Below are 8,052 nucleotides of genomic sequence, written 5' to 3' on the forward strand. Positions count from 1 at the left end.
AGGCCCCCACATTTCATGGGGCTCTGAGCAAGTGCACCAACTGCATATTGCAGGTGGGAAATGAGAAGCTTCCTTGGAAAGCCTGCCCATTTCCTGACCTCCAGCCCTGCTTTCTCCTGACATTCACCCTGCTGTCCTCTCATTTGTACCCCGCCCCCAAGTGCCTTGGTTTGGCTATGATCTCCTTGCCTGGACATTTCTGACTCTCTCACCTGACTACACCCCCCCCCCATTCCAAAGATGCGGCCAATTTTGGAGGAAGTCTTCTCCAGCTGAGACCTGATTTCAGCCTCAAAGGCAGGCAGCCCCCCCCCGTCACTTCCCAGCTGGACGATATTTGAATGTGCCCCCCCCCTCTCTCTCTCAGTGCCACCAGACGACATTCCAGGACTTCCACCTCCACCAGCGTCCCCCCGGGAGCAGGAGCGTGCCAGATTCAGACAAGCAGGGGAGTGCCAGATTGAGACTCACTTTGCCAGGCGCTCCTGTCTTCTCCTCCAAGCGAGCCCTTCTCGACCAGGCTGGGGCAGCGCAGGTCCCATTCTGCTCCGGGGGGCTCAGCAGCAGCAGCTCCCTGCCTCCCGCGACATACTGGAGATCAGACCTGCACCCCCCGCTGCAAGGAGCGCAGTGAACGCTCCACGCTGATGCAGGCAGCGCTCATCCCGGAGCCGGCTCAGGCCATCACATGGTCCGCCACACTGCACCGTGCGCGGTGCCCGAACCTTTTAAAGGGGTAGCGCCCCTTTCGTTCTCCGAGCCGCAACACCGCGTGCCCCACTGAAGAAGAGGGACTCTTCCTCGCGTGCCAACGCCAGGCAGCTCCGTGCCCTGGGCCAGGCTGAAGATCTCAAGCAGACGGGCTCCCCTGGGAAGCCAACCCCAGCAGCCTGCAAAGCCCTGCGTGTGCGAGAGCAGGCTGCAGCGAGGAAAAGGCACTCTGCACATGTTTAGCGGTGCCCTGTGCCAGGCTGAAGATCTCAAGCAGACGGGCTCCCCTGGGAAGCCAACCCCAGCAGCCTGCAAAGCCCTACGTGTGCGAGAGCAGGCTGCAGCGAGGAAAAGGCACTCTGCACATGTTCAACGGTGCTTTTATTGATTGCCATCTCACACATTCCAACATCAGCCAGGTGTCGAAAATCGATTTCAGAGCTGGGTCATGGCAAAAGTATGGCACCAGTGAGAAGACTCGGTGCCTCCTACCTGCCTGCATTTGCAAGCTGTCATCTATGTGTGGGGTAGATGAGAAAGATATGACAAGGTCAGGATCAGTGTTTAAGCCATTTCTGCCCAACGTTGCACGTATACAACAAGGATCAAATGGGCACACCTGTGGGTTGGGCAGAAACGGGTTAAACCAGATTCTAGTCTTCACCTGAGCCAGAACTAGAGCAGCACCAGAGAGAGAGAGAGAGAGAGAGAGAGAGAGAGATCAGTGCCAGAAAAATGATTATTTTGATCAGAGAACAAAGAAACAGACCAGCAGCACCAGAATCAGGTCAGCGCACAGTCAGGGCTGTGTTTTTAGGTGAAACATCACTCATTTGTAGCAAGGAACGAAGACATCTTTCCTGCAGGGAGGACTGCTCTGACAGAGTCATCACAGATTCCCAATCACTCAAATCAAAATCTGCTGCTTGGCGTACATGCAGACACCCTCCGGTGGTGATCACATCAACTGTGGAGGTTTTAGAAACTCATGGCTATTGCCATGTGACATTCCATGGCATGAATGGCAGTGGTACCTATTATGTGGGGCATCATGAGCAGCACAGCTTATCCCATCATTTGGGAACTAAAAAAAAAACCCACCTCTAAAAAAATTATTTCAAGACCAAGCAGATGGTGCCCCAGAGCAGCAGGAGTGTTTATGAACCTTTGTAAAAAGTGAGGATCATCTGGTGAGCTCTCTACCACAGATTCACCCTGTCGTTTAATAATACTCAGTACACAACTCAAGTTCAAACAACTACTGAAACAACTGGACAGTTAGGGTCAGCGAGCCCCTTTGACCACCTGCGGTGCTGGGTAGGAGGGTTCAACTGGTGGGAGATACTAGTCCTCCCATCCCAAGGGAGTGAAGTGATTTCACAGCTCCTGGGAGGCTCACACCTGTATCCCTGGTTCAGGACACAGAGAGAACCAACCACTACACCGTCTCATCTTGCTGTAACCTGGGTGCTTTTCGGCTTCTTCCATTTCTTTCAGTCTCTTTTTTCTCTCCTTTAGTACAAAACACCTGATTCTTTAGCCCCTATTCCCCCTGGGGAAACCCATTGATTTCCCTCTGTTCTTCTCTCCTTCTCTTCCCTTTGCTTATGCCATTACATGCCTCCTTCTCCTTTTAAGGATTTGCCCTTTCTACTTAGAAACTGCTTACATTTAGAGCTCAGTATAGTGACTGTGTTTTAGTTTTGATTCTCCCTCCCCATTTTTATAACATCACCCCTATAATAAAAGTTATCTGTTGTTGCACTTTTGACCTCACCACCCTCCTCTTTTCACGCCATTCCACCGAGTTGCATCACTGGCCACTGCACAAGATCCCTGTACATGCAACAGATTTCTCCCGCATGCACATTTCACACACATCTTAAAAGTATGCTTGGTAGCAATACGGTCATAACCAATGTCCTGAAGGAGGAGTTCACCTTCTGGGGCAGCACACTAGCTGCATCAGGCCAGTTAGGACAGATCAACAAGACGAGGACCTCCTACTTAAATATAATGGGCCCTCAAGGACTCCTTAGTGCATGAAACTTATGGCAAACTGCTTTAAAGGACTCTGGCTAGTCCTTGCCTCCTGAGTTACTAGCAGATGCTGCTCAAGATCCTTCAACTTACATCATCAGTACCTGCCTGCCAAGGCTTCAGGCCCATCCTATAAAAAGAACAATTTCCCTGCCCTTTCTGCATCCTATTCTGCTCCTGGCTACTGCTCACTCTGTCCTTGCTCTGCCCTGCCTAACATGCCTCCCTAAATGCTGGCCTGTACTTTGGTTTCTATCCTTTCTCTGTATTTTTATGACTGCCATAAGTAGGGAGGCACAGGGAAAGCACTTGGGCAATCTTCACAGGCGTAGAGCTCACCTGATGCAGGAACTCTGTTGGAGCAAGTTGTGCACTCAGCTCTTTTAAATCAGGCAACTCTTTATTGCCTTATGGCCCAATTCCCACTCCCTCCCCAGCAACACTTTCTAGCTGTCACAAATGGCTTTCTGAAAGTGCGCGGAGTCACGTGCTTCTGGAATCTACCAGCTAAGGTAAGTTGGCAGGGGGAGGATGAAACAAGAGTAGAACAGGGGCAGGGGGAGGGCAGAACTGGACAGCAACGGGATGGGAGGAGGGCAGATCAGGGCAGTTCAGCAGCAGCCATATCCAAACCCCCTTCCCAGTTCTGATTCTGCAGAGTGGGTCCATGGGCACCTGCACCAGCAATTTCGCTAGGGCAGGTCCGAGTAGCTAGCACAAGTCTGCACCTTGGAGGCTTGCCCTGGGTAACAAATGTAAGGGTAAGGAGGAGACCTCTAGCACCGCTCCCCCCACATAATGCAACACAATGCATTTTGACTGCATCAGTGCGGGGAAGCGTAGGATTGGGTTGTTAGTCTTCCAGGTACCACATTGTACCTTATGAACCCGTGCACAAGGCAGGGAGATTGTTTCACCCTGAGTCTTACTTATTGCTCAACCAGTTTCCAGCAGCTTTTTGGTGGCACATTTAAATGCGGATTTTGTTGTGAGCTAAAGCAACCTCACAATCACACTTCAGAATGCATCGAAGCGCAGTGATCCAACCAACCCTTAAGAAGCCAGGTAGGTCAAGTTAACCGGCCCACAGTTTTTTTTTAGGTTGAATTGAGTTCATACCAAAAGACAAATCTTTAACAGTAACAGGTCAACCAGTACATGGGATTATGATGCTCATGATGGAAGAAAATGTCAAAATATGATTTATGAAGATACAACAGAGCCTAATGCAAATTAAATCCTGTTAGCTAGAGAAACCAAAGCCCAAAGGAAATGAATGAAAGATCAGGTTTAAATGGACATCTGATGCCTCTATACAGAACATCATTCTTCATACAAATTAGTTTTTATGGCCATAAGAAAATTCATAAGTGACACAATGGTAATTGGAGATGAATTGTTAGTCATCATGACTGGATGATAGCAGTGGACAAACAATTAAAAATATCTTTGCCAAGTTTCATTTTATGTACTGCATCAATTTCAGGGACTTGCAATATTTTGCACAGTCCGCTATTGATATTTATGTAGGATTTGGAAGATGGCACAGTTCACATGTCATCATGTGATCTGTTCTTCTGCCTCATAGAGTGTAGTAGTTCTTAAGAGTAGTTCTTAAGAAAACCAATTAAAGATGCAGTTTCTTTGTCCTCCTTTGTTCTACCAGAAAGGTAACTGGTTGAATGGATAAGGGGAATACAACATATACAGTATACTTCAACTTTAGCAAGAATTCTATGACATTTTCATAAGTATATTCTGTGTTCTGGTACGGAATTAACTTCCACTAGAAACTGGCTGGGAAAGTCACAGTCAAAAAATAACTAATACACTGCTTAGGAGGGAGGTTTCTATGGGAATCAGTTCTGGAGTCACAGCCCAATCCTATGCATGTCTACTCAGAAGTAAGTCCCATTAGAGTCAATTGGGCTTACTCCCAGGAAAGTGTGGATAGGATTGGGCTATCAATCCTCTACCACATTTTTTCTTAACATTTATGAGTTACATAAAGGAATAGGGAGTATGGCTATCTGAGTAGACAATGACAACAAGAAGCCTGAGACAAAAAAATCAGCACAGACAGAAAGCCAAAGAAATGATGGGGGTGGCTCTGTGACTTGCTATGTCATTCCCAATTGGGAATAGTCAATTGGAGTTTGGGATTTTGGTTCCATCTATTTTGGAAGTGGGCATTCTGGTTCCTTTTTTGGAAAGCCATTAATAGCCTGGAACAGGGACTGGAATATTTGGACTTTATGTAGTTTGCTATATCACTCTCAATTAATCCCGTGGACCTGGTGATTTTGGCTGTTGAGCCTATTTTGGAAGTTGGTTATCTGGTCCCTTTTTCTGGAAACTATTTATTGCCCAGGTCATGTTCATGAGCAGAGATTTTCAACCTTTTTCATCTCATGGTACACTTGACGAGGCACTAAAATTGTCCAGGCACACCATCAGTTTTTTATAATAGACAAGGCACACCACATTGCAGGTGGGAGGTTAACCCAATGGTCCTACTAATAAATGATCCCCCCAAAAAAAATCCTGTGGCACACCAGTGCATCATTCATGGCATACTTGTTGAAAATCGCTGTTCTAGAGCATGAACTTTGTGGGGGTTCTGTGACTTGTTTTAATATCCCCACCTAGTCCATTGTTGTGCACGTTTGGGTTGTTTGATGCCTGAAGACCAGTCATTCAAAGCTGTTGAATGTTAAAAATGGGTTTTGGCTGGGAAGTTGTTAATATTTCAATACTGCATGGGCATCCCTGGAACAGTTTCAGGTCTAAAATATTGTTTGCAAGTGTTTTTAACACATCCCACTGCTTCTTGCATCCATTTCATTTATAAATTACCTGCTCCGGCCCATTCCACTTCCTTCCAGATTTTACATCATTCTTGAATTCTTTGCCAGTTTCAAAAGCTTTTTTAGTAGATCCTGGTGATGGCTGACAATTGATTTTGCAGGAAACAAGTCAATAAACCAAAGCACTTAAAAAGTGACAGCTATAAGACCCATGAGAGCTTTTGCAGAATTGCAGCCTGAATGGAGGGAGGATGTCTGTATCAGGAAGATTTTGGAATAATGTGGAAGGCTTGGCAGGAAGTTGGCAACTGTGCCATCAACATGAGTAAGACTGCCCAGTCACTGCTACTGAAGAAGGGGGACCAGAGCTAAAGTCAAGTGGAGACAAGTCACAGCCTATACAAGGAAGCACAGAAGAGGGAGTGGGGCATATAAATGTTGGTTAAGCACACTCTATTCGCCTAAAGTTTGATCCAGGTTAGTGTTTGCCTAAGAGGCTGCCTTTCAGTAATCACATTTACAAGTTCTATGGCCTTTTTCATTATTCTTGCTTTTCATTATTTTTTATTCCTGTAGAAACTTTCATTCTTCACTCTCATAGTCTGGTAGGGAGATCCCTATTCATCCCCAGCACCGGCACTGGAAAATTGGATAGGATTCGGCCCTCAGTCAGCAAAAAATAATAATAAAAGCTTGCTGTCCCAAGGAGTTTACAACCTAAATTTTGATTTGGAATGGGGAGAGGAAGGTAGGGAAGAGAGGGAGAGAAAGAATTACTAAGAACTGAATGTGACAGAAGTAGTTTAATTGCTGGCTTCTCTCATTTTTTCCTACTTCTGTTGTGCCCCATCTAATATTAGATTTTAAGCTTCTTGGGGCAGAGACCTGGGTTTTGTTCACATTATCCTGTAATATGCCATATATATTGATGGCATCATAAAGCAAAATTGTGTAGTGTCCTGCCAGTTTCCCAGACTGAAATGCAATTAATCCCCAGCTTTCTCATTTCCTTTTGTTCACTGGATGTGTGGGTGTACTTAATACACGTGTATATAATTTTAGGTCAGTGTGAATGAAATAAAATGGATGATAAAGGGGAGAGAGGAGCCATCATTATATTAGTGGTGGTTTTGTTATAGAATTATCTATATAATTGGGGCCTTGGTGAGAAATTGGTGCCCTATCCATCACAAATGCCCTCATACGGACAGCACTGCCTCAAAGAACTTCAGCATATAGAGTGAAAGCCCATAGGCAAGAAAAACAAATAGATGGCGTAAACACAAGGTAACAGTAAGAGATTATTTTCAATAGCAGGCTACACACCGCACAGCAGCTGCCTGACTTTTTGTAGGTTTTTGATGTCACAGTGGCAGAGGAGAACTGAAGGGCAATCAGGAAGCCTTGCTGGAGTGGGTGAATGCCTGACTCAGTCCACTTGAAGCCTCTGCTACAAGTGTGTGTGTGTAACTAAAAAATAACAACTGCCATGTTTTGGTCCCTTCTATGGCTACATCAGCACAGACATCACTTCCTATACCTTGAGGCAGTGGTATTCAAACTGGGGTGTCGTGACACCCCAGCCTGATGGTCCTGGTCCCTTTCCCCTTAAGGGGCGGGGGCAGCCAGGAGGCAGGGAGGAGGCAGCGGTGCGATCCACAGGATCGTGCTGTTCAGGGGGGCTGCAGGGGCTTGGTTTACTTGCCCAAGCCCCCTGCAGCCCCCTGGGGGTGTGGGGAGCCCTGCATGACCTTCAGCAGGGTTCCCCGGGTCAGGGAAGGTGACAGCGGAGCAATTGTGCCCCGCTCTGCAAAACGGGAAGCGGAGCGCGATCGCCCCACTCTCACTTTCCCTGACCCAGGGAGCCCTGCAGGCTCCATCCATTAGATGGATCGATGGACATAAAAAAAAAAATTTTTGTAGGTTGCTTATTGATACATTTTGTAATCTGTATTTGTACATATACATTGTATATGTATTTTTTCTCTTTTTTCATTTTCTTTTGGTTTTGTTTTCATTGTTGTCATTGTTTTGTTTTCTTTCATTTTATATTCACCAATAAAGGGGAAAAAAATTAGTAACTAAGTATCAGGATGAACCCTGTTCATAGTTGCTTTCTTTGCAGAGTAGTACCTGCAGAGTCAGTTTGTTCTTTAAATTCCTGAAGTTCATGAGGATAATAGGAAAGTGCTTTGCACTCCACAGCAAAAGATGTATTTGCCACAAGTTAGATAAAATTGTGTGGTGAAGAGGTTGGTCTTTGAATGCCGTCTCATCCATCACATGGCGAACTGACCTTAAGGGAGAAAGGCCTGTTCTCCAAAACCCAGAAGGAATGATAGGTATGAAATGAATTGATAGTATGAGGGAAGAGATCTGCCCTTGTATGCATTGCACACACCCAGCTCCCTCCCAGTACGCGCATGTCAGCTCTGATGCTCCTGTCTGGAAACTTCCTTAGTCTATAATTGAAAGGCTTAATTAAACTGTGCAC

The 8,052-nt window shown here is 46.1% G+C and overlaps 1 protein-coding gene across 1 annotated transcript in view; it reads right to left on the minus strand.

Moving 5' to 3' along the window:
* LOC136649153 (adenosine receptor A1-like) overlaps positions 1-554 on the minus strand; it is a 79,964-nt gene extending 79,410 nt beyond the window's left edge. Inside the window, exon 1 of the mRNA XM_066625595.1 lies at positions 472-554. The gene's annotated coding sequence lies outside the window, so the exon portion shown is untranslated. The remainder of the gene's footprint in view (positions 1-471) is intronic.
* Positions 555-8,052: the final 7,498 nt, after the last annotated feature.

The sequence above is a fragment of the Tiliqua scincoides genome, chromosome 4 (genome assembly GCF_035046505.1).
Source record: "Tiliqua scincoides isolate rTilSci1 chromosome 4, rTilSci1.hap2, whole genome shotgun sequence".
NCBI lineage: Eukaryota > Metazoa > Chordata > Lepidosauria > Squamata > Scincidae > Tiliqua > Tiliqua scincoides.